The sequence below is a fragment of the Brienomyrus brachyistius genome, unplaced genomic scaffold (assembly GCF_023856365.1).
Source record: "Brienomyrus brachyistius isolate T26 unplaced genomic scaffold, BBRACH_0.4 scaffold52, whole genome shotgun sequence".
Classification (NCBI taxonomy): domain Eukaryota; kingdom Metazoa; phylum Chordata; class Actinopteri; order Osteoglossiformes; family Mormyridae; genus Brienomyrus; species Brienomyrus brachyistius.
The window spans coordinates 675,976-701,480 of record NW_026042327.1 but is presented as its reverse complement, the minus strand read 5'-3'; the positions used below and the strand labels follow the sequence as shown (position 1 = coordinate 701,480).

General features: G+C 46.7%; 1 protein-coding gene and 1 long non-coding RNA gene across 2 annotated transcripts in view; one reads left to right on the top strand and one right to left on the bottom strand.

The window, feature by feature from the left end:
• LOC125723834 (NACHT, LRR and PYD domains-containing protein 12-like) overlaps window positions 1-10,725 on the top strand; it is a 360,722-nt gene extending 349,997 nt beyond the window's left edge. The window contains exon 12 of the transcript XR_007386982.1: window positions 10,664-10,725. The gene's annotated coding sequence lies outside the window, so the exon portion shown is untranslated. The remainder of the gene's footprint in view (window positions 1-10,663) is intronic.
• A 977-nt stretch (window positions 10,726-11,702) lies between these two features.
• LOC125723877 (uncharacterized) lies at window positions 11,703-23,367 on the bottom strand. The gene is made up of 4 exons (XR_007387005.1): window positions 23,163-23,367; window positions 20,252-20,414; window positions 13,527-13,677; window positions 11,703-11,914 (listed from the first exon to the last, which is right to left on the bottom strand). It is a non-coding gene; the product is annotated as an uncharacterized LOC125723877 (long non-coding RNA).
• Between the last annotated feature and the right edge of the window lie 2,138 nt (window positions 23,368-25,505).

The following is a 25,505-nucleotide window of genomic DNA, read 5'->3' as shown; positions in this document are numbered from 1 at the left end:
TCCAACTGGGGTTGCCTGGGGACTGGAACCTATCCCAAGAACACTGGGCACAAGTGGGAACCAACCCTGGGGAATCACCAACACACCACAGGGTGCACACACAACTACAGGACCAATTTAGACTCACCATTCAACCCCTCTTGAATGCTTTTGGACCGTGGGAGGAAACTACAGCGCCTGGTGAAAACTCAGACAAACAGACAACAGTGCTGTGGAGGTGGTCAGCAGCGTCAGATTCCTGGGGGTGCAGATAACTGACAGTCTGGACTGGTCACCAAACACAACATCACCGGTTAAACGGGCTCCGCAGCGTTTGCACTTCCTGTGCCGGATGAAGAGAGCTTTCCTCTCCCATCCTCAGCACCTTCTACCGAGGCACCATAGAGAGCGTGCTGACCAGCTGTATCTCCATCTGGTTTGGCAGCTCGAAAGCCTCAGACAGGAAATGGCTGCAGAGAGTGGTGAGGCCTGCAGAGAGGATCATCGGGACTTCTCTTCCATCCATCCAGGATATTGCGCACAAACACTGTCTCAGCAGAGCCTGTGACATCATCAGAGACTCCGCCCACCCCCACCACGGACTGTTCGCCCTGCTGCCCTCTGGGAAGAGGCTTTGCAGCATCAGGATCAGGACAGTCAGATTCTCTAAGAGTTTTATTCCTCAAGCCATTAGACTCCTGAACTCTCAATACCTCATGGCAGCCCCCCCCCCCCCCCACCCCACACTCCACCTCTCTCCATCCATCCACACGTCACTTTCCAGAGCTGCTTTTTTTCAATTGTCTAGTGCAATATGTCTGAAACGCTGATGTACACTGGTGTTTGCTGCTATAGTGCTGTTGATATATTTTTATGCATATTCTATGTTAATTCCACTATATATTCTTTTTTAATTCACTCTGCTGGGCCGATGATGAGTCAATGCAACGTAATTTTGCTCTGATGTGAACTAACCGGTGTATGTTCTGAATGACAATGAAGTAGCCATTCTATTATATTCTATTCTTTTCTATGTCTGGATAAGTATGGGCTGGAATACAGAGAGAATCTGGTGGCCAAAGCAGTGAAGGTCATGAGTGGCAGATGCTCTGGGGTCCAAACAGGAGTTAGAGAGGTTGCCAGATATGCATTTTATGTTCACTGCAGCCCACACTGTTTATATCTTGTCATTGTTGACTGTGTGAAAAATGTCCCTGTAGCTGCATGTTTTCTTCTCTTTGCTGGAAAAGACTGTATGTGATCATGTCAGGCTCATATGTTCACAAGAAATGGCTGGATGCACAGAAAGAAATGTTCAGTGGGGCCCAGGGGAACTGCAAAGGCTCAGTGAGACTAGATGGGCCTGCTGCCGTGCTGCGTGTAGAAACCTTACGGAGAGGCTGAGTGCTGGACTAAGGCTGCCAGGTGAGATTTTAGATGATGCCGAATCCCCAGAGAGCTGCAGAAGCCAGAGGACTGCAGTCTCAGATTGACTTGAGTTTTGTAGGGCTTCTTGTAGTGTTCAGAAAGGTGCTCGGTCAAGCAAAGTTTCTGCCAGACGTGCTCCAGTCACCTAAGGCTGATCTTAGCAAAGTAGCCGACCTCACTGACACCCTCAGACAGACCTTTGGAGAACATCGCAAAGAGGACAGCTTTACTGAACTGTGGGGTACAGTGACTGAAACATGCAGTGATCGCCGCATTTCTGCCACTGTCAAACCAAAAAGAACCAAACACACCTCAAGCAGACCACATGATAGTCAGTCACATCTACACCTGGACAGCAACAGCTAACAGCAAAGACGCCTTCAGAAAAGGAGCATTTATTCCCACCATAGAGTCCATGATGAGGGAGATGGACAGGTGCTTCTCAAACTCCAGCTGTAACATAATGAGCGGCATACAAGCACTAAGCCATCAGACAATGACTCTTAAAGGAGGAGCTGCTTTTGTTAGTGGCTCAGGCAGGTGGCTCTGATCTCTTGGAAAGTGAGATACAGCAGATATAAAGACTGGAAAGAAACAGAGCAGATAGTAAAGTGAAGCCATGCAGTCTGACAGAGTCAGTGAGGATCCTGGCTCCTTTAAGGTCGTCTTCTTTGGACTTTATCCTCTGTGTCAGATTGCTGTTGTTTTGCCAGTGAGGACTGCAGGCTGTGAGCGCAGCTTTTCAGCGGTGAAACTTGTAAAAAATCACCAGCGATCAGCCGTGGCAGATGAGCGTCTGTGGAATCTAGCTGATCTCAGCACTGAGAACCAGCCTGCAAAAGCACTTAATGTAGATGTTTGTGAAACGTTCTGCTGCTCAGCACAACAACTGTCGCCTTAAGGCGTCTTAAGAAAAATGTGGTCACTGTAAAAGTTAGTGCACCACCTTTTACACGGTGGAGACTGAATACATCATTACTAGAGTTATTTTTAGAAGTTATTAAAAAAGATTGGACAACATTTATTGAAACAAATGACCTGCCTGGTATCTCTGCTTACAGACTCTGGGAGACGTCAAAGGCTGTAACTCGAGGTAGAATAATTAGCACACAAAAAGAAAAAGGAAAAAGCTCTCGAGACAGAACTAGAACAGAAAATTAAAACTTTGGAATCAGCACATGTTTCCTCCCAAGAAAAACACTGAGCTGAGAAAATGTGAAATGGAATTGCAAGAATTAAGAGACAAAAAAACTCTTTCTGTCACAGGTATGTGCTCCATGACATGATCGATATGGACTCCACACTCCCTTTCCAGTGTGTCACTCTCCCTTTCCAGTGTGTCACTCTCCCTTTCCAGTGTGTCACTCTCCCTTTCCAGTGTGTCACTCTCCCTTGTTTTCGGATCCGAGTGGAGCTTGTGGTTACACACCAGCTGCCACCTGTTGTTATCCTGTAACATGAATGATTCTTTATTTGAATCTTTTCATCCTCAGTCTGAGTCTGAGTTCCTCGAGGAAAGTCATCAAGTGGTCAAGAACCTATCAAGGAGATGAGGAGCTTGTGGTCTGTATGCACCGTGACGTACAATCCCAAGAGACATATGATCATTCACTTACAGGCCCGTGTCACACCAAGGGCCTCTTTTTTGATCAGTGCGTATCGGGTTTCACTGGGAGTCAGACTCCTACACAGACATGTACATCACTGGTCTGTATTCTCCATCTGGCTGCCTCTGCATTAGCCCTCCTCCAAGGCTGTATGACGGTGCATCTGCTGACACAGGAGTTTCTCTCTTTTGATCAGTGTGTATCGGGTTTCACTGGGAGTCAGACTCGTACACAGACATGTACATCACTGGTCTGTATTCTCCATCCGGCTGCCTCTGCATTAGCCCTCCTCCAAGGCTGTATGACGATGCATCTGCTGACACAGGAGTTTCTCTCTTTTGATCAGTGTGTATCGGGTTTCACTGGGAGTCAGACTCCTACACAGACATGTACATCACTGGTCTGTATTCTCCATCCGGCTGCCTCTGCATTAGCCCTCCTCCAAGGCTGTATGACGATGCATCTGCTGACACAGGAGTTTCTCTCTTTTGATCAGTGTGTATCGGGTTTCACTGGGAGTCAGACTCCTACACAGACATGTACATCACTGGTCTGTATTCTCCATCCGGCTGCCTCTGCATTAGCCCTCCTCCAAGGCTGTATGACGATGCATCTGCTGACACAGGAGTTTCTCTCTTTTGATCAGTGCGTATCGGGTTTCACTGGGAGTCAGACTCCTACACAGACATGTACATCACTGGTCTGTATTCTCCATCCGGCTGCCTCTGCATTAGCCCTCCTCCAAGGCTGTATGACGATGCATCTGCTGACACAGGAGTTTCTCTCTTTTGATCAGTGTGTATCGGGTTTCACTGGGAGTCAGACTCCTACACAGACATGTACATCACTGGGCTGTATTCTCCATCTGGCTGGGGGCAGGCAGGGAGAAAACCTGCCAATGTAGTTCACCATCCCCACGATGCGTCTCACTCCTTCAGTACTCTGAGGTTTGGGCATGTTGATAACGGCTTTAATGCTGTCGGGGGTCACCCCAGTCCCTGTTACGCTTATTTTATGTCCCAGGAACTTCACTCATTCACTCTGACCTCACAGTGTTCATTTAGAGTGAGGTCTGCATTCTCAAAGTTCTGGGGAACTTTGCATATATTTGCCAATTACCAAAATGTCATCAGTATAGCACATTGTTCTAGGTGTGCCTGAAACAATCTGAGAGATTCTCAGCTGGAAGTGCTCGAGTGCCGAGGAGATCCCAAAAGGCAGTCTGTTTAAACAGTACCTGCTGAAGGAGTGTAATGAAGGTCATCAAGGGCTGGGAGTCTTTATATGAGGGTATCTGCCAGAATCCCGATCAGGCATCCCGTTTGGAGAACTCTACTGCCCCGTCCAGTTTGGCAAGTGTGTCATCCACAGCTGGGAGTATGTGCCTCGTTCAGCAGACACTTCCATTGAGTCTTGTTAGGTCCACACAGATCCTAATATGTGGCAGAGTGGGCTAAGCCTGGGAAGATCGGAAGGTTGCTCGATCCAGCCTGGCTTTGGCAGAACAGCCACATGTCTCTGGGCCCTTGAGCAGAGCCCTTAACTCCCAGCTCCATAGGTGCCACTGCAGGTGGCTGCCCTTTGCTGCCAAGCTGACTCTCACCTCCATGTGTACAGAGCTCCATGTCCAGGGGCTGACAGTGCATATGGTGATGCCACCTCAGCTAACGCTATATTATAATACAACTTCCTGCTGATTCACCTGCCTGTTGATTTCGGCTGTTAAAATTTGCTCTCTCATATATTATAATGTGTTTAATAATAAAATACTCAGCCAGGGCTTTTGGTTTTGGATACGTCCATTTCTTTCCACTCAGGCTACCCAGATACTCGTCCAGTCCCTCGTCATCTCACGCCTGGACTACTGCAACTCGCTTCTAGCGGGTTTACCACTGCGTGCCATCTGTCCCCTCCAACTGCTTCAGAATGCAGCTGCTCGACTTGTTTTTAACCTTCTAAACTTCCCACACCATTCCTTTGCTACGCTCCCTCCACTGGCTTCCTGTAGCTGCCCACATCAAATTCAAAACACTGATGCTCACATACAAAGCCAAAAATGGTCTGGCACCATCCTACCTAAAAGACCTCATCACACCCCGTACTGCACCCCGATCTCTCTGATCCTCCAGCACTGCTCGACTGGTCCCACCTCCCCTCAAGGCACAAGGACGACACACATCTCGGCTCTTCTCTGTCCTGTCGCATTCAAACTTCTCTGTCCTGTCTCTTCATCCCCCTTGATGTCCGAACAGCAGAAACCTTGGCTGTCTTCAAGCGACAACTCAAAGCTTTCCTTTTTCAGAAATACCTGAAGTAGTACTCTGTATTCTTACTCAGCTCTTTTCCGTGTGTGTGTATGTGTACAACAAAATAATAATTATTGTTGCACTTTCTCAACAGTGTTCAGATAGATGGTATTCATAGCCTGTGTCCTTATTGAGCTAGTATCAGAAAAATTCATCGCAGCGTCTTAAAGCACTTATGTAAGTCGCTCTGGCTAAGGGTGTCTGCCAAATACTGTAAATGTAAATGTAAATGTCTCTGCAAACTATTTCTGTTCGTCAGACAAAACCAGCGTGTCATTGCTTTTCTCCCCAGTCATGTACAGCAGCGAGTTGAATGGTCTTCCTCAGTCTTTTCAGATATTCCTGAAGCTCCTCGAAATCACTCAAAGCATCGTAAGCACTGAGTCCAGCTGCTTGGCCTGTCAAAATTGAAGCTTCCTGGAGGTTCTACTGAAAATATCTGCTCCACCTCTCATGTTATTTTCTTTGCTCCCCTCTTGGAAACGCATCTGTAAGCTGGCCAGCTCCCTCACTTACTGTAGCAGGCCCTAGTATTGCCAGATCCTCTGTATTTCCTCTGACCTTCAAACTAATGTTGGTTTTCTACTCACGGGCTCCTGCTGCCGATCTTCTGACCCCATGTAAAATATTCTGCTGTGAATCTTAGAATTTCCAACAGACCACGACCACAGATGCACAGACTCAGCCTTTTACTTCTGTATCCTCTCCTTTTCCTGTATCTCCCCTTACCCAATGCTTTAGTGCCCCCTAGTGTCCTGACATGGTTCTGTTATAACACTTGGTGGTGGTTATAATCAAACCCAACCCCCCGGCCGGCAACAGAATAATTCAGCCCTGTCATTTTTATGTCTTCTGTAAATATAAAACTTACCAAAGAATAGTGTCAGAATGGCAAGATGCACCTGTGTGTATGCAGACAAGTGTCCATGTTTTATACAGTCGATGGGTCAAAGTATATTCACAGACAAAAGAGGCTCACACTGAAACATAACAGAAAAGAGTTATAACTTTCTGTTTAAATTTCTCAAAGCAAAAGAAAGCTTAATTTATCATTAAATTTGTAAATATACAGTAACATTCTAAATGTCCCAGACTGTTTAATATATCGATCACTTTAAATTTGTATTTCTGATGCACGTCACACCCAGGGTGAACCCCTGCCCTGTGCTGGCTGGGATGGGCCCAGGCTCCCCTGCAACAATGACCCGCATGTGGATGGATGGACACTGTATGTACATTAGTCAGCCACATATGCTGTATGGCTTTGTTTTCCGGACAGTCTGGGCTACTCAGATATGTCATAATCTGATGTGTAAAGGCTGACAGTCTTGATATCCTTATCAGGAAAAACTACTTGTGCATATAGATATTTCTAAATTTTTAGTCTCATCCTATATAAAAATTGGGCAATAAAAAGCTTATTTTAGTTTATGGTCCACTGGACATTACAGACGGTTTTAGAGTCTAATGCTGAATGTTGTTTGCTGTCATTTTTCTGCCTGCATATGCTATGATTGGTGCAGTGAAATTTGAGAATGTGTTTGTGGTCAGTATCATAGCCTCAGACAACAAACCAACGCTGTAGCGCGTCACTGTGTTTACATGTGGGAGGGGTTCCAGTTACATAATTGGCTCGTTCTAATCCAACTGTTTTCAACTGTTTTTATAAACTTTTTTGAATACATAATGCAAAAATATGAAGGAATTATCTTCTTAATAAACAGCATATTGCATTTTTTGAGTGAATTTCCATTCCTTAATTTATAGGCTTATAACGATATAATTAATAAAATTAGGGCAAACATGCTGTTTTTCTTAAAAAGTCCATGAAACATTGAAAATTGTTTTACTCTGTCGTTGGTATGTATAAAAAGTCGCTAATCTGTTTAGAATAAATGTTTGTTTCCAGTAAAATTCTCTGGCTTCTTTTCCGAAAAGTGGCTCTTCTCAATTCGGTTGCCGACCCCTGAGCCAGACTGACATCCACTGAGCTGGACAGAAGCATCTGTCGTGAAATTGCTAAGAGTGGCTGCATGTCTAAGCTTTTCTGTCAGTGTTCAGGTAAACAAACTATGTATAGAAATGAGGTTTTCCTTTGGATAAGCAGACAGATGAAATATCTGTGTTCGGTAATAAAATGAGTTGAATAAGTACCTCTGACTGTCAGTCTCTTTCCCATGCGCTCATGCTTTGTGTGGCTCTGCACTGCCATCTGCTGACAGAATAAAGTAGCTGCACCCAAGACATGCTAAAGTCATACTGGAGAATTTCCACAGCAATATGGCATGTTCATGTTCATTATAACCACATTCACGGTGCCTCCTGCTGACAGGCTTGATCGTAGCACATTGCTATGAGTCTTCAATCAAACTGACACAAATGTATAATATTCATGGTAACTGATATTGTATTTCTCTCCCAAAGCACCTTCTGAAGTAAGAATTGTGCTTTTGGGAAACACAGGATCTGGGAAGAGCAGCACAGGAAATGTTATCCTGGGGGAAGAGAACGAGTCAGTGAAGATGGTACTGAAGTGGTTTGGGGAGGAAGCCCTGAAACACACAGGTGTCCTCTTCACACAGGCTGATGGGCTTAAAGAAAACCAAACCACTGAGGAATATGTGAAGGAGAACAAGGATCTGAAGGAACTTGTTGATAAGTGTGGAGGCCGAGTCCATGTCATTCACTCTAAGCACTGGAGCAGAAAAGATAAAAATGCTCAGTCTGCAGATCATGGAACAACTACAGCAAGTGATGATAGAGAGGAGAGAAGCTGGGGAATCACAGGCTGTTCAGACACTGGAGGAAATGAAGAACTGGCTGTTAGAACAAAGATCATCACACCTGATCAGGAACCAGGCCAAGGGTCAGGAAGACCTTCAAGCTCTGATGGAATCCTGGATGAATCAGAGTGCAGGAGTAACAGCCTTCAGATTAAACAGCTGCTGACAGCTATAGAGAACATGGTGACAAACAATGGCAGCAGTCATTACGGAAATAAATCACTGCAGGTCATAGCAGAAATGGAGGTGAAAACGACAAAAGAAGAGATGGATGAGAGAGGAGAGGAAGCAGGGGAGTCTGAGATCAGGAGAAGAGCAAGAGAAAGAGTGAGCTGGGGCATTAGGGGCAGCAGGAGCTGCTGATGCTGGGGCAGTTGGGCATTAGGGGCAGGAGCAGTAGTAGGAATAGTGGGTGTAACTGCAGGGGGTTTGGCTGCAGCAGGAGCCATAGGAGGGTGGTGGGGGTTGAAAGAGGCAGAGCTGCAGCCAGAGCAGACAGTGCAGGAGAGACTGCAGACAATGCAGCTGAAGCTGTGGCAGAGATGGCAGGAAAAACTGCGAAAGAAACTGGGGAATTGGGACAGAGACTGAGAACAGCAAAGGAAACACCTTATAAAACACTGTAGTAGGTCACATGCAGGGAAGCAGCCGCCTGAGTGATAGATGCAAGTAAATAGCTGCTGCATTAATTATATGCAAGGAAAGAGCCGCTTCATTGGTTAAGCTGCAGGCAGGCAGGACTGTCTACTGTGACAGAAGTGTGGGGAGCCACACAAAAGCCAGTGAGACCTGGAGAATAAGCTCACACACAGCTTCAGCAGGACTCTGCTAAGACGGGATGACTCTGCCCAGCATGAATGGGGTCAACTGTGATCAAATGCTGCACGTGAATCGGGGGGTTTAACCGGCATCCTACCCACATATTTTACATACATGGGCTACCGACTGGGGGCATCAAGAATAATTTACTGTAAGAAGCAATGATAATAGAAAATAATAATGACAAAACATTTCTTCTCAAAGTATTATTAGTTATGTAATTAATGTCATCTAAAGATGAATGTCACAAATATTGTTTTTACAATTCATTAGCAAATTTAGTCAAATGAAAATCTATACTTTTCTTCAACACAACGTGCAGCTTCTATCCCAAGCACAATCCACATTATTACTTAAGAGCTTATTGACCCCCTGATTCTGGTATCACTTACTTTTCAGTAATTTCAAGTAAACATTATCTGTGCTGTATTTGTATGATGAAACCAATCCTTGAGCCCAATATAAAATAACTGAAATAAACACACGGTCATTCAAACTTCAGCACTTTTTAATTTTGTTTTGTCTTTCATTAAAAGCTGCAACATCAAATCCAGCCAGTTCAGATCTGCCTGCCATTTTTGCCTAAAAAATAAATGCTGGTGTTGTCAAAAACTGTCATATACATTAGGTATATTCCAGTTTTATTACAGCCAAACACATCTCGGAGCTCCGAGGAACCTCCTTCTCCTTACATTTGGGGAAGATGGTGGCGCAGGAGGTAGTGCTATCGTTTAGCAACCAGAGTTGCAGGTTCGAGCCCTGGTTTCTCCTGACCCTATGAAAGTGTCTTTGAGCAAGACACTGAACCTCCCGGCGTGCAGGTTGGCGCCTTGCATGGCAGCCTCCGCCCCCGGTGTGTGGATGGGTAAATGTGAGGCATGAATTGTAAAGCACTTTCAGTTCTCATAAAAGTAGAAAAGCACATTTATCATGTGTGTTTTGGATTTGGATTGTATTAGTGTGTAGTTATACACCCAGTGACATTTTCACAGGAATTTGGGAGATTGAAATGCTAATTCTATGGGGGTGTACTCAGTGGGAAAGGTGTGTATGTAGGGCATGTCCCCCCCCCCCCTTCGTGGTATTAGATATTCTGTTTCCCCCCCCGTGTGTTAAGGTTTGCTCTTGTGTGTTTAATAAAAGATTGTACTACACTGCTTGTCCTGGCATATTGCCTGTGGTTTGAGGGGAGGTTAATCTGTGTGTGTGACCGTGAGTGACGCGACATGTGTGCTACAGTATACATCCAGTATGTAACTGTATAAAGTAAAACTCACTGTGTAATATAAAATGCTAATGGATACTGTAATATGAAGCATTGCAGTAAGAGCACAATATTACAGTACAGGGCACATTGTTGGATTACATACCTGTTGGCTCTATGAAATGTTTGAATGGTTGAGGGCATGGTTGTTCTCCCATCATTCGGCCGACCAGCCTCAGCCATTGTAAGGCCATGATTGAGGACCTAAATATATATATACAGTACTGTGCAAAAGTCTTAGGCAGACAAAGAAAATGATGTTTAGATTATCCTCGTGTTGGTGTAAAACTATGATATGATGCCTGTCAAAGTGTGTCAGCTTCGCCATTTCAGAACCAGTGCAGCCATGTATTTTTTGACTTGGCCACTAGCAGACCTCATACAGCTAGTCAATCTCTCACTGACTTTTTAAACCAATATATTTAATTATTTAATTGAGCTGTTGGTGAAATTTAACAAAATTGTGGAACAGCTGAGGTGCCCCTGAGGAGAAGTTTGGGAACTGAAGCGGTGTTCATCTAGCCATCCAACTAGATATCCATAACTTTTTAGAAAACAGAAGAAATTATTACTAGTTTTTATTGTGTTACTCTTAATTTGTACACGTTCTAATGTTAAATTGTGTTTTTTGTTCTAAGCCAAAGTACACTTGCTACCCAGATAAACAGCTTTAAACATTTCTTTGGACTGCCTAAGACTTTTGCACAGTACTGTATATATATACACGCAGTTATACAGATGTACAGAGAACATGCTTGAGTGATTATGACAACCATTTTGCATGTAATGACTTATACAATGAACTAACACCAGATGTTTTGGGGCGTCAGACTTTTCAACAGAGAACCAGTATAATATATTTTGACCAACATGTCATGAACATGTAGGAATCAGCAGATGATTGTACATAATTATTCGCACGACTGAGCCAAAGCATTTGCAATTTGACCAAAAGAATGAGACTTTGCATTTATGATGTGCAAAAGGGACTCGATGATGTGGAGGTTGTACAAGTAGTTATGAGAATTTCATTTCTGATCTGAGAAATGTACCAAAGTGACCGAGAAAACCTTGTTCTGCTGTACACTAGAGTAAATGCATGCGCTGGACTATTCACAGTCCCATAGAAGAAGCTAAATCACATTTCCTCAGGTAGAATTACATCAAATAAAATACTCTATTATCTTATAAATCTGCTGCATGGCCACAATTCTGTGTCACATCAGCCGCCTGTCAGTTATGAGAGATGAATCTCTCCTATAATCAGCTCTCACTGTACTGTACAGATCTGTGTGGACCACAGGCTTTAAAATGTTCATGTGCTAAGGGCTCTCAAAGAGAATTTCTGAAAATACTGTTCCATCCATAAAGTTTTTTGCAATTAACTTCTTTATCTTTATAATTTGCATAATTTAAAGCCTGACAGACCAGCAGTAGTTGCTGGGGATGTTCACATCTCCTTAATAGTCAGGGATGGTGTCAACCGAGCTCTCGCAGGGAAGCACAGACCCAGAGGTGCAGAACCAATTGATCTTTATTAGATCACTCAGGCAACAGACTTTCAAGGGGCGAGATGGCTGGGATGGTCGTGGTCGGAAAAGGAGGTCAGCAGCCGGGGTGGTCAGTCCTACGGGCAGGCATGGGACAGGACGACACAGGGAAGGGGAGATGAGAGATCCTGGGACTGGTAGGGAAGGCAGGGCAGGAGGTTCAGGGTCGAGGGCTGGTCTGGGGAAGGAAGGTAAACAGGGTAAGGTACACACAATGGGCAGACGGAAGCAGTAGGAAACGAGGGAAAGACAACGGACAAGAAATCGCTCTGTACTGCTATAGAACATAGGCAAATACTTCACAACCCAAATTGCGTGTGTCACGCTTATGTAGTCTCCCGTTTTGGACTCTAATTGGACCTCTCCGTCAGTCTACACCCGGGAGGCGTGACAGATGGCTTTCCCAAAGGCGATCAGTCTTAGCGAATAATAAACAAAATAATAAACAATGTAAGTAAAGAATGAGTGTGGTGTATGTGTGTTTCCCAAAAGCCTTCGTTATTCCAGAATTAACAGACAAACTTTAAGTAGCACTTTGTTGGCTCTTCCCAGCCTCCACGTGAGAAAAGCACAAACTGTCAATAACAGGAAAATCGATTCCAAGTATGTCAATAGCAAAATGCGAGTCAAATCATTGCTACATGATGCATGTAAACATGAACAATATAACATATAATCCAAATCTAAACGTCTGAAAACGCACAGACGGAATACCAAATTAAATTATCAGTTGCAAATATACCATCCATCCATCCATCCATCCATCATCTCCCGCTTAATCCGGGGTCGGGTCGCGGGGGCAGCAGCCTCAGCAGGGAGACCCAGACTTCCCTCTCCCCGGCCACTTCGTCTAGCTCCTCTGGGGGGACCCCGAGGCGTTCCCAGGCCAGCCGAGAGACATAGTCTCTCCAGCGTGTCCTGGGTCTTCCCCGGGGCCTCCTCCCAGTGGGACATGCCCGGAACACCTCCCCAGGGAGGCGTCCCGGAGGCATCCTGATCAGATGCCTGAGCCACCTCATCTGGCTCCTCTCGATGCGGAGGAGCAGCGGCTCTACTCTGAGTCCCTCCCGAATGACTGAGCTCCTCACCCTATCTCTAAGGGAGAGCCCAGCCACCCTGCGGAGGAAACTCATTTCGGCCGCTTGTACCCGCGATCTCGTTCTTTCGGTCACTACCCAAAGCTCATGACCATAGGTGAGGGTAGGAACGTAGATCGACTGGTAAATCCAGAGCTTCGCCTTTTGGCTCAGCTCTCTCTTCACCATGACAGACCGATGCAGCGCCCGCATGACTGCCGACGCCGCACCGATCCGCCTGTCGATCTCCCGCTCCATCGTTCCCCCACTCGTGAACAAGATCCCGAGATACTTAAACTCCTCCACTTGGGGGAGGACCCCATCCCCAACCCGGAGAGAGCACTATGCAAATATACCAATAGGCTGAAAACATGATGGGGCTCTTTTGTACAAAGAAACCATGGACAGCAGCCAGAGAAAGAGGAAACATCAGCTCTGCAAGGCGGCGATACAACTAATGGAGGAGGTGGGGGAACAATGGGGGGAATCACTGCCGGGATGAAAGGCTACTGTGGCCAGCAGTGATCTGGGATTGAACTCTGCAGGAAATGACAGGACTTCTCCAGCCTCGCAAAGTGATAACTGGGGATAAATGGGGATTGGGGATCATGCTGACTGGGCAGGGGGTCAGGAGCTGCGTCACACACACAGGACAACACAGAGGGAGCTGCAAGCACTCGGGAAAGAAGTTTTTTCATAGAGAAAATTCCTCACTACGGCTTGTGGGGACTGACCGGCTTCATATACAGTCAGAGGATGAGGGACCTGGTCACAGCGATGGCTGGCAGCTCTTAGCCCTCCAGACGCGTTGATTGGTACACAGGGCGGTTGTTGTGCCAGGGAATGCAGTTGATTGCAGTTCTGCCTTTGCAGCACAAGGCGAATTTCATCAGTGAAATAATTCATTGTATTTATATTGTCAACAGGTATGGAATGTATAAAGAGACCTTTTGGGCTGGGTGAATGTTAAATGGGACAAAGGTAAACTGGGACACTCATATGTCTGATACTCTGATTGGGTCTTATATCAGCAGCATTGTTACATTGCCCAAAAAAGGGCATCATTGTGTCTCTGTGACACGACAGCAGGCAAAAATTCAAAGGAAGAAGGATGTAGAAAATAAGGAGTGGGTGGGAGCACTGGTTACTCTACCAGCATTACCCACTGATCTAATACCAACCGCCTCCTGTTGGCATTCCTCACTTCCTCACGGGTGGTTCTCTGCTCCACTGTGGGCATCTTGCAGTTTCTATGACGTACCATTTGATCTTAACATCAGTCCAGGGTCTCGTCCTCAGTGCTCTTCTGGCAGGATTTTTGAGTGAGGTTATCCATGCCAGTACGGTATTGGATCAGTAGGTAACGCCTGAGTGAGGTTATCCATGACAGTATGGTATTAGATCAGTGCGTAATTCTTGAGGGAGGTCAGCCAAGACGGTATGTATTTTTTAAATTTTTTTTAAAATATTCCCTCCACCACCCCCCTCTGTGGAGGACTACTTTATTTCTGTTTATTTATTCATTTTTCAAGAGAGGAGAGAGAGAGGGGGACAGAAGGACGAAAAAGGAGAAGGAGGGGAAATAGAGAGAGAGGGAGGGAAAAGAGAGAAAAGGGAAAAAAAAAAACACAGATAATCTGCTTCAATACCTGCTGATGAGAGAAAACAACAACCAACATCTGTATGAATCACATTGAGCATATTAAGGAGCAACAGCTGATCGAACCTGTGTGTGTCTGTGAGAACCTGTTTGTACCCCTGTGTGCACACCTGTATCTGTGAGCGCGCTGGTGTTCAAAAGGTTTCTCCATGTAAATGTCTAGTAGTGTGTGTGTGGGGAGCCACAGCCCCATCCCCAAGGACACGAAGCAGACAAGGAGGCCCGGACCCCAGACATCCAGAGGCCCCCCAGGGTATGGGAGCCCCCGGAGGACCACCGCAGGGAGAATAGCATCCCTCACCCAGAAAAGGGCAGAGGAGAGCTCCGGAGGGAGGCCATCCGGCAGCCACAGTGCAGGAGCCCCAGGGGGCCGTGGCGACGAGCCCGCAGGCTCTGCCGGTGGCCGGCCCCACCAGGGCAGACCGGGCCCCGGGCCCAGAGATCCAAGGGCCCCCCCACCCCACAGCAAGGGCTCGACAGAGCCAGGAGGGCCAGATCCCGCCAGGCAACCGCCGAGGGTGAGCCAGCACCCACTCGAGCACCCAGCCCCGGACATCGAGAACCACCAACGCACCAGCGGCTGGGGGCCCCATCCACTGGCAGGGAGTGTGGCGGGGGGGAATAGAGCCCGAGATGTTATTTCAGGTGGAGTCTAGGACCCAACCTGACACGTGTGTATAGACAAACAGGCACACACATATACAAGCATACGTTCCCACCCTCATGCAGACATAAACAAATATTTTCATCCAACATTTACACACACAGAAATGAACGCTGTACACATACTCTCACTCCACATATATACTCTATGTGGACCCCATTTTTTCCTCTGGTGAGGATACCAGAAGATCACCCCGGACCCCGCAGCAGCCGAGAAGCCCACCAGCCCAGACCCCGACCAGACGGCCAGCTCTTCCTCTCTCAGCCCCCAGCCCCAAATGGCGAACGGAGAACGGGGGTGTGAAAAGACCCCATGCCCCCCTTCGCCCGCTCAGATGTGGTGTTGGTGCGTGTTGTTCTAAAGTGCTTTTAAAACAGGTGAAGGGCATGGCACTAACCACCCCCTGCCGACCAACAGCTGGTGTTAGCTCGGCCTCTCCCCAGAGCCCTCAATGTCTATGTGTGATTAAAATTGAGATGTGGGCCCTGGCACCAGAGGTAAGGCTGAATGAACAGACCGCCCTCTGGATGCCATTCTGTGTGCCCATCCCCAACGCCCTAAATGTATGTGTCGTGAGAGAGTAAGTAATGAGAGTGTCTACGTTGTAGTGTATGAATGAGGTACAGGTGGTCGCGAGGGGACAGAGGAGGAATACCTACCCTGCATCCCAGCAACGCACCTACACCTCAAAGCCCTACATGTGTGGTGGTGTGATGGAGCGGGAGGAGGGAAGCATTTAGGGATGGGGAGGAAAGGAATGGGGGGGGGCAAAATACCTCCCCCCCCGGAGCCAGCTCCCCCGCTGACCCCCATAGGCACCCCCGTTCCCCGAAATCCACCCAGGGCGGGGGGCCCAGGCCCATCCAGACCGGGGCCCAAGGCAGCGGCACCACCGGGCCCCACAGAGCCCAAGGCGCCCCACCAGACCCCACTACAAAGGAAAAACTACCCCCGCCCCAGCATTCAGTGAACTCTCATACTGCATAAGACAAAAGACATCCAGTTTGAGTTCCTCCTCCTCCTCTATTGGATCCCCCCCCCGCAGACTGGATACCCCAAAAGCAGGGACCCCCCGCGGACAGATGGTAAGAACCTCCCCGCCAGCTAAGGAGGCCCCCAGCTCCACCGACGCGCCGAAGGCCCCCACACCGGGGCCGAGCCCCCGTGCACGCACCGACCCACACCCCGGCGGCATACCCACCAGGACCCAAGCCCCCCCAGCCCAGCCGGAACCCCGGCCCGGAGGCAGAGCTCCCCCAGAACCCCAAGCCCGCCCCGGATCTACCCAGGAGCAGCACGGCCACCAGGCCGGTAACCTACGTCCGCCGGCACAGGCTCCCCCAGCAGCGCCGCCTGCAGCCGCCAGAAGGACCCCACCCAAGAGCCACCAAAGCCCCATCCAGGCCAGGACCGCAGTCCCAGCGCCGAACCCCCGCAGCAACCCACCCCCAGGGAACCCCCAGACGCCCCAAGCCAATATGCCCCCCCCATGCCAACGACACCGACCAAAGCAGGACAAAACCCTGACCCCCCACCCCCACTAGGTGATGGAGCTGATCAAAGGAGCCCAGAGAGATTGATCTAGTGTGGCGGCAGAAGCTGTATCAAGACTAATATGGTTCAACAAACTGTCTCTATATTGGTTGATATTAAGCTTATTTTTATTCTTCCAGTTCATAAGGACAGTCTTCTTAGCAATGCATAAGGCGGTGAAAGTCATGTGGGTTGTGTCATAATCTGTAGTGACACCATCTAAGTCGCCCAACAAGCAGACTGAAGGGGATGCTGGAATGGTACATCTCAGACACTTTAAGTCTTCACAGATCCTGAGCCAGAACATCCGAGTAGGTGGACAGAACCAAAAAGCATGGATGTAACTGTCAGGTGTGTCGCCTTGGCAGTGTGAGCAGTTGTTAGAAGACGTAAAACCCATCCTGAACATCCGATGCCCTGTATAGTCACTCTATGCAGGATTTTGTATTGTATTAACTGTAAACTGGGATTTCTAACCAGCTTAAAGGTTTTTAAACATATCTTAGACCAGAAATTGTGGTCCCAGCTGACTGATAGATCTGCCTCCCATTTTGTAATGGGAAGGGATATTGATTCATCCATTTTAGAAAGTGTCCTGTATATTTTAGACAGTAATTTGGGGGTTTTTAGATTAAGGAATTCTGCCACACTTGGTGGTATTTGTAATTTGATTTGATTAAACCCTAATTTCTTTTTTACTATAGATTTAATTTGTTGATATTCTAAAAATTTGTTCTTGTTAATCCCATATCATTTAACTAATATGTCAAAGGGAATAAAGTCTATTCCTTCGAATATATGTTCCAAGTATTTAATACCTTTACAACTCCAATCTGGGAAGTTTATCATATTATTATTTAGTAGTACGTCAGGGTTGTTCCAGATGGGAGTACGTTTGCATGGGATTAATGAAGACTCAGTCGCTTTTAGAAACTCCCACCACGCTGTCAGAGAAGAGCTGATACTGATGCTTTTGAAGCATTCGTGTCGTTTAATGTTTGAGCTAATGAATGGTAGATCCGAAATCTTTATATTATTGCATAGTGCTTGTTCTACGTCTAGCCAAGGCTCATCTAAGAGGGTATGTTTTAACCATCCTGAGATGTTTTGGAGCCTGTTGGCTAAGAAATAGTGGTGAAAGTTAGGCAGATCTAGTCCTCCTTTGTCCTTAGTCCTTTGCAGTGTTTTTAAGCTAATACGTGGGGGTTTATCTTTCCAGAGGAATTTAGAGATGGCGGAGTCCAGAGATCTAAACCAGTCAGGTGGTGGTTTGCTCGGGATCATTGAAAATAAATAATAAATTCTTGGCAAAACCATCATTTTTATTGAGGCGACCCTTCCCATAAGTGCGGTATGTTGGTAGATCGGGGGTGACGTTTGGGCCCTTCCATGTATTGACACTATTGTGCTGGAAGGGTTCGTGTCCCTCTGTGAGGTTAGCAGCTATGTTGCCGGGGGAGCTGCCCCTCTTTGGGTCTCCCAAGGCAAATTGTTCCTGGGTGAGCGGCCAGACAAAGTGTGAGTCACTAACACTAAGGATCATGTGACCCTGCCCAGATTGGGGAGACCGGGACCCTTCCCTGGAGCAGGTGAGCCCCTAATTTACATGGGCCCCCCCTCCTGTGTATCCACCATCTGCAGGGTGAGCCGTGGGGGTTGGGTGCAATGTGGATCAGGTGGCAGTGTATGCAGGGCCCTAGGCGGACCGATCATCGGCTACCAGTTCTGGTTCTAGGAACATGGAATGTAACCTCTCTGGTGGGAAAGGAACCTGAGCTGGTTGGGGAGGTAGAGAGATACCGACTAAATATATGCACAGGTTGGGCTTGAGAGGGGCTGGACTCCCCTCTATTCCACTCTTGACTTGCCCCTGGTGAGAGGGGCTGGACTCCCCTCTATTCCACTCTTGACTTGCCCCTGGTGAGAGGGGCTGGACTCCCCTCTATTCCACTCTTGACTTGCCCCTGGTGAGAGGCGCTGGACTCCCCTCTATTCCACTCTTGACTTGCCCCTGGTGAGAGGCGCTGGACTCCCCTCTATTCCACTCTTGACTTGCCCCTGGTGAGAGGGGCTGGACTCCCCTCTATTCCACTCTTGACTTGCCCCTGGTGAGAGGCACTGGACTCCCCTCTATTCCACTCTTGACTTGCCCCTGGTGAGAGGCGCTGGGCAGGTGTGGGTCTACTTATGTGCTGATTTCACATGGCCGCGGCAGAGGAGGGAGTCACCCCTCTGAGCTGGTGCCACATTTTACCATAAACGATGCTGAAAAATGGGCTGAGGAGGGATGTTGAATATCAAGAGCAGTTCTGTTAAAAGGATACAGCAACTGAATAGAGGGGAGCATTACTGATATTAAAGGATTTTGACAGGCGTAGCCTAAGTGTCAATGTACTAGCTAATCAGCAAACATCAAAATATTCTTTGCAGCGTGAATAACTAACGTTAGTCATTAACAAGCTTGATTAATTTTCTGAGTTTACAATTTTCTGAGACAAGAAGCACAAGCACTATTATCCTGAGAGAGGCTGAAAATGCTGGATACATATTACTAAACATATATGGTACATTACAGAGTTAATCAATGGGGTATGAATATATTTTAGGTCCAAGCAGAGTCAGGTACTTCACCTCCAATGGATCTTGGGTTTTCACATAGAAAATAAAAATCTTCAGCCCCACTGTGAGGAATTATAGCAGGAGGCAGCTTGGTTATATGATACATCCTCACCACTGTAAATCCATGATTCTGCAAAAGTGTGTTTTCTAACTTTGAACTTAGCTTCTAAGTGTCCCGGTTACAAGGAAATCCAGGGAAAGACAAACCTTGATCACATTCTCGTCTTTGATAAGATGTACATCCTGGTTCACAACAATATGCCACAGTAGCATCAACGAATTTTGTGGAATTAATCCCACCTCAGCCTTGTTTTCATTTTGAAAATGGTGACCTCTGCGAAATAAGCTAATAACCCCCCAATTCAGTGCCAGAACGTTGGAGTTCACCCCAGTGAGCGAGAGGGTTACCTCCCTTCCACTTCGAGTTGGTGGAGGGGGTCTGACTGTTTATGCGTATGCACCGAACACCAGCTCAGAGTACCTGGCCTTCTTGGAGACCTGGGAGGGGGGGCTGGGAGGTGCCCCCCGTGGGGACTGCATTGTCCTGCTGGGAGACATTAACGCTGATGTGCGTAGCGACAGTGAAACCTGGAAGGGTGAGATTGGGAGGAACGGCCTGGCCGATCTGAATCCCTGTGCTGCCCACAGTGTGTCCATAACGAACAGCATGGTGGAACATAAGTGCTCCTGTGACCGGAGCACCCTGGGCCGCAGGTCGATGGCCGATGGCCGTCTGATGGGACTGGCAGTTTGTCACTTCTAATATCTGTCCTTAAACGTTTTATGTTCTTTTAATTAAATTTTTCATTGTCATATTTAGTCGTACGACTTTACTTTGTGCATTAAGAATTTTATTTCTTATCATCTTTTCTGGAAAGCACTTTGAATGACCTTCTTGTATGAAGATGTGCTATACAAATAAACTTGACTGAAACCGACATAAAATATTCATTCTCTACTCACTTCAGCTTCTCCAGTTTACAGCTGGGATCCTCCAGTACAGCAGAGAGCAGCTTCACTCCTGAGTCTCCTGGGTGATTGTAGCTCAGATCCAGCTTTCTAAGGTTTGACTTCAGAGCTGAAGTCAGAGAAGAACAGCCTCTCTGTGACTCTACAGCCTGACAGCCTATTGAAAGGAAACCACAAAATTTCAGACAAAATACAGGCAGCAGCGACCTGTAAACACCAGTGCTGACGTTGCCAGTGACTGGCCTGGACCCACCAGAGCAAACAGCCCTTCAGCACCCCCCCCCCCCCCCCCCCCCACCCTTCCCCCATCCCAGGTCTCCCTGTTGCTGATAAAAAGCTGCCATTCGGGGGTAATATTCTGCACTTGGGTTTGCCTGAGTGCCTCTGTTCCTGCAGCTGTCACACACTGTTCACTGAAGCTCACCTTTTAGCGTCACTGACTGTAATAACAGACATAAATGATCAGCTTCTAAATTAGACCATCCAGTGAGAGCAACCCACTGCATCAAACAACTGGTCTCTCTCATCCCCAGTTCTGCCAGAAGAAGAGAGGATGAGACCCTGGACTGACGTCAAGATCAAATGGTGTGATGTCATAGAAACCGCAAGATGCCCACGGTCGAGCACAGAACCACCCGTGAGGAAGTGAGGAATGCCAACAGGAGGCAGCCGACCGCTGATAATAGTCCCAGAGAGGGGGTGGGATCCCCCCCCCCCAGCATAGCTCAAAGCCTGCACGGTGGGCAGGAGGGGGAGAGGGTGACTGGTGAGCAAACTGCTTGTCCTCTCTCTGTCTCTGAACACAGACGCCTGGAGGATGACCACCCAGAAGGGACTGCGGCCTCCCACCTGCTCAGCCAGAAACCATGGAGCCGGGCCCAGGTGCGTGAGGGAGGAGCCAGCCTCCTCACTCTGGCTGCCCTTCCTAAATGTCCCCCCCCTTACCCCTAAAATAAACCATTGGGGGTGTCCACTGCAACCCTGTGTCTCCTACCTCCTTGTTTTGGCTGTAAAAAACACTGGCAGTAGGTGAACATGTTTACAGTGGATGTCAAAAGCTTACAAACTCCTGCTGTATCTGTGGGCTGACATAAAGCTATTTAATTTATTTTCTTGAAGTAGTTCCTCTTTTCCACAAAAATATAGCTCATATTATTTGTTTTAATTTCATCATTTACAGAAACAGAAGGTGATATTTCAGTAAAATCAGATTTATGAATTTAATCAGCAAAGTGAAAATTATATGTGAATCCTTCCATAACAAATTCAGACTAATGAAACAGCTTCCACTGCGGTCGTCAGCCATCATTCTGCCTGGTGTCACCAAACTGGGCTGGCTTTCCTGAAAGCTTTCAAACGCTAAGCAGTTTGTTAACTAGCACTTAAGTTTGGCCGTTAATTAGCAAGCATTTCCCGAAAGCCTTCATAACAAAAGTAGATGGTTATCTTGCTGGTAGAGTAACCAGTTCTCCCCCCCACTCCTTATTTTCTACATCCTTCTTTGAATTTTTGTCTGCTGTCGTGTCACAGAGACACAGAGTTTGGCCAAAACACACTGATGTTCTTTTTCGGGGAATGTAACAATGCTGCTGATATAAGACCCATACAGAGTATCAGACATACGAGTGTCCCAGTTCACCTTTGTCCCACTTAACATTCACCCAGCCCAAAAGGTCTCACAGTACATTCCATACCTGTTGGCAATATAAATACAATGAATGATTTCACTGATCAAATTCACCTTGTACTGCAAAGGCAGAACTGCAATCAACTGCATTCCCTGGCACAACAACCGCCCTGTGTACCAATCAATGCGTATGGAGGGCTAAGAGCTGCCAGCCATCGCTTTGACCAGGTCCCTCATCCTCCGACTGTATATTAAGTCGGTCAGTCCACACAAGCCGTTCTCACGTGGAGGCTGGGAAGAGCCAACAAAGTCCTACTTAAAGTTTGTCTGTTAATTCTGGAATAATGAAGGTTTTTGGGAAACGCACAGACCACACTCATTCTTTACTTACATTGATCATTATTCACTACGCAAGACTGATCGCCTTCGGGAAAGCACATGAACATTTTAAAGTGTCGCAGCGCTGGGCTCAGAGTTCAGGGGAACCACCCCTTAAGACACCGACTACACCACCCTGGGAATTGCACCCAGGGAAATAGTTCCTAAGCTAAATGAAACTCCAAGAGAAAGGTACTCAGGTCCATTATACACAGCAGCAAGACAATCTTTTATTACAAATAAAAATAATAAAACACCATCTACACGACAAAAAAAAAAAAACCTCTGGGCGGTTCCACACAGGGAAGGAGGTTAAACAGTCAGGCAACAGAGGGCATCCTGAAACAGAAACACTACAACTCCCATGCACACACACCAATGCCCCGTTACTACACACAATACAACATGCCACCACAAAGTTCCCTTCCTCCCTAATCGCATCCCAACCCCAAAGAATCTTAAAAACACACCAAATAAAATCCCTTACTCTAAACAGTTAATCCTCGCAGTTAAACAAGGAATGACAATCTACCAATCCCCACATTCATAATAGAGAAAAGGAGAGAAGAGAAGAGAAGAGGAAGAGGCAAAGAAGCAAAGCAGCAGCAACTGCAGGACAGGCAATCCAGACCGCAGCTGTAAAAGCAGGTAGAACAGCAGCACTTAATGGCGTATTGTGATCTCCAACCAGCCGGATAAACTCCCTCCACGTTGCCTGCAAAGGATGGCGCCAGGCAAAACAAGTTAATTAAAACCCACAATCACGAACCAAAATCGAACTTACGGGCGATTTTACACAAGCACACAGCTTACAGGTCGCCAGCCCCACCATTTACCCGTAGCAACGCGCACCCACCGGTTGAGTACAAGTGAGCCGAAACAGAACGGAATAAAACGTACCCGCCGCCACCTACCAAACAGCCACCTCCAATAAATCCGTCGTATGCAGATCTACAAAATGAACAAGAAATTCAAACAGCCACAAAGGTGACTGACAACAGCAAGGAGAAACGCAAACCGGCCCCCCGCATACCTTTACCACGAAGTCAGGTAACCGGAAGAACCTTGCCAGCGTTCGACCCCCAGCCAACCACTGCCATTTTTATAGGGCGCTACCACGAATTACGATACAAAATCGGCCCGCACATTTAAAGGCACAGGTACTTAAAATAGTCATACTGCCACAAAAGCTTGTGGTCCACACAGATCTGTACAGTACAGTGAGAGCTGATAATAGGAGAGATTCATCTCTCATAGCTGACAGACGGCTGATGTGACACAGAATTGTGGCCATGCAGCAGATTTCTAAAATAACAGAGTATTTTATTTGATGTAATTCCACCTGAGGAAATGTGATTTATCTTCTTCTATGGGACTGTGAATAGTCCAGCGCATGCATTTACTCTAGTGTACAGCAGAACAATATTACAGGTTTTCTCAGTCACTTTGGTACATTTCTCAGATCAGAAATTAAATTCTCATAACTACTTGTACAACCTCCACATCATCGAGTCCCTTTTGCACATCATAAATGCAAAGTCTTATTCTTTTGGTCAAATTGCAAATGCTTTGGCTCAGTCATGCGAATAATTATGTACAATCATCTGCTGATTCCTACATTTTCAATTGTTCATGACATGTTGGTCAAAATATATTATACTGGTTCTCTGTTGAAAAGTCTGACCCCCCTAAACATCTGGTGTTAGTTCACTGTATAAGTCCCATCCATCCATCCATCCATTTTCTTAACTGCTTATCCTACTGGGTCGCGGGGGGTCCGGAGCCTATCCCGGAAGCAATGGGCATGAGGCAGGGAACAACCCTGGATAGGGGGCCAGCCCATCGCAGGGCACACTCACGCACCATTCACTCACACATGCACACCTATGGGCAATTTAATAACTCCAATTAGCCTCAGCATGTTTTTGGACTGTGGGGGGAAACCGGAGTACCCAGAGGAAACCCCACGACGACATGGGGAGAACATGCAAACTCCACACACATGTGACCCAAGCGGAGACTCGAACCCGGGTCCCAGAGGTGTGAGGCAACAGTGCTAACCACTGCACCACCATGCCGCCCCTATACATACATATATATACATATATATATACATATATATACATATCCATCCATCCATCCATTTTCCAAACCGCTTATCCTATTGGGTCGCGGGGGGTCCGGAGCCTATCCCGGAATCAATGGGCACGAGGCAGGGAACAACCCAGGATGGGGGTCCAGCCCATCGCAGGGCACACTCACACACCATTCACTCACACATGCACACCTACGGGCAATTCAGCAACTCCAATTAGCCTCAGCATGTTTTTGGACTGTGGGGGGAAACCGGAGTACCCGGAGGAAACCCCACGACGACATGGGGAGAACATGCAAACTCCGCACACATGTGACCCAGGCGGAGACTCGAACCCGGGTCCCAGAGGTGTGAGGCGACAGTGCTAACCACTGCACCACCATGCCGCCCCATATATACATATATATATACATATATATATACATATATATATACATATATATACATATATATACATATATATACACATATATATACATATATATATACATATATATATATACACATATATATACATATATATATATACACATATATATACATATATATATATACACACACATAGACACAGTACTGTGCAAAAGTCTTAGGCAGTCCAAAGAAATGTTTAAAGCTGTTTATTTGGGTAGCAAGTGTATTTTAGCTTAGAACAAAAAAGACAATTTAACATTAGAACGTCAGCAAATTAAGAGTAACACAATAAAAACTAGTAATAATTTCTTCTGTTTTCTATAAAGTTACTGATATCTAGTTAGATGGCTAGATGAACACCGCTTCAGTTCCCAAACTTCTCCTCAGGGGCACCTCAGCCGTTCCATGATTTTGCTACATTTCACCAACAGATGAATTTAATAATTAAATATATTGGTTTAAAAGTCAGTGAGAGATTGACTAGCTGTATGAGGACTGCTAGTGGCCAAGTCAAAAAATGCATGGCTGCACTGGACGGTCACTGCAAATACTAGGATGATTTTAACAGAGGTTCTGAAATGGCGAAGCTGACACACTTTGACAGGCATCATATCTTAGTTTTACACCAACACGAGGATAATCTAAACATAATTTTCTTTGTCTGCCTAAGACTTTTGCACAGTACTGTATATATATATATATTTAGGTCCTCAATCATGGCCTTACAATGGCTGAGG